At 32.9% G+C, this 1,841-nt stretch overlaps 1 non-coding gene across 1 annotated transcript; it reads left to right on the forward strand.

The window, feature by feature from the left end:
• The first annotated feature begins 1,331 nt into the window (after positions 1 to 1,331).
• On the forward strand, positions 1,332 to 1,403 carry TRNAC-GCA (transfer RNA cysteine (anticodon GCA)). The gene has a single exon. It is a non-coding gene; the product is annotated as a tRNA-Cys (tRNA).
• The last annotated feature ends 438 nt before the right edge of the window (positions 1,404 to 1,841 follow it).

A 1,841-nucleotide genomic window follows, 5' to 3' on the forward strand; every position in this document is an offset into this window, starting at 1 on the left:
TTTGATATTAGGATTTCCCTTAAATGCAACATACAACAACTCAAGAATCGTCCAATTTAATCCACTGCATCCAACCAACAGTGACTTCATACCCCTACGCTTTTCCGAGTTTTTCAAGTTTTCAGGGGGGAAATACAAGTCAAACCTAAAAGTTTACATAACTTAAAAACTGATACAATTATAACAGTTTTCTATCAAACATTTAGACATATTTATCCATTTTGTAATATGCGGAGCATAAGGGACGTTTTGTAGATTATAATTGCATAGTTTTCAAAACAATACATGAACGTAACTAAACATTCAAACTATAATAGGTATAGTTTAGGATTTCATCACCAGTCTTACAGATTCAGACTTGATGCAAAGCCAAACATATAAACTATGTCAGATATAGTTTATCTATTTCTACGAATACAAACCTAGAGTATCTTGCTAAATAATTATTTATGTATAATTATTCGTACTCTACACCGTTACATACGATTTCGAACTCGAGAACAACCGAACAATACGTAAACTAATTATTACAAGATTGTGAGACTTATCTTCGTTATGCCCCTCGGGGTACCAATAAATCTTTACCGGTAGTATAACAAAAGTCTCTTGGAGGGAGAGCGTAAAATTTGTGAATAGATCTATTCGGGACCGACAATCCCACACATGAACTGTTAGCTACAGTTAGGCAGACACGCCTGGGGTGACAAAATTTGTATTCATACGACGCCTGAAGAAACGTCAAGGAAGTCATATTAGTATGGTTAAACGACTCACAATAAGTAATAACCAACCTTTGTTCACGGGAATTCTTTCTTCTATAGTTTTATTTCAATTAATAAAACTACATATCTATTTACTGGAAGGTATTCCAGGGACACAGTGTACAGTTTTATTTTAAGAAATAAAACTACTATACATACTGGCGTAACTAGGATTTTCAAACAGAATATACTTTTCATATAGAAATCATTAAACATGTTAGAAAATATGAGATTTTCTTGGTAAACATACTTTCATATTCAGAAGTTGATAATAACGATTTTTCAATACAAACGACAATTTACTTATAATGGAAAGAAATCATTTATACAAACTCAGTAACTAGTTTTCAATAAAAAACATGCTCATGAACTCACCAGCTATAGATGGTCATTTATTTTATGGTTTGTCCTAAATTTTTATGTAGGTTAATATCATGCCAAATATGTATTTTTTTTTATAAAAATCATTTTCAAGGCACTCCAACTTGATCTATCAACACCTTTTAATCTTTTTTTTTTTTTTCCAAATGTTGAATAATATAAATCAATGCTTTAAATAACCATCAAAATGGGTTCATAGCTCAGTGGTAGAGCATTTGACTGCAGATCAAGAGGTCACCGGTTTGAACCCGGTTGGGCCCTTTGTTTGAATATTTTTTTTGTGACAACCCGGAATTTATTATGTTATTGTAACCCACTTCTGTTAATAAAATTAACTTTTTTTATTAAATTTGTTGTCAAAATTCTTGGGTTAAGTAAATAAAGTAGGGTTATTGTCATAATTACATACGTGTCGGAAAACAAAAAAGCACGAAAAACTCTCAATTCCCTCGAAAAGCAATGAGTTCACGGTCCAGGGCGAGTTTACGGCCGTAAACTCGTGTACGGCCGTAAAGAGTGTTTGTGGTAAGTTTCTGGGGGAACCCCACCTTGGCCATAAACTCACCCTATATAAGGGTTGAGTGGCCTTCATTTCACAGTTTTCTCACTCTAAGAAGTTTTCTCTCTCTACTCTTTCTCTACAATTTCGAGTTTGATCAAGAAACCTCAAAAATGTAAGTAATTATTCACTTCTATTGT

This window comes from Lactuca sativa, chromosome 7 (assembly GCF_002870075.4).
Source record: "Lactuca sativa cultivar Salinas chromosome 7, Lsat_Salinas_v11, whole genome shotgun sequence".
NCBI lineage: Eukaryota > Viridiplantae > Streptophyta > Magnoliopsida > Asterales > Asteraceae > Lactuca > Lactuca sativa.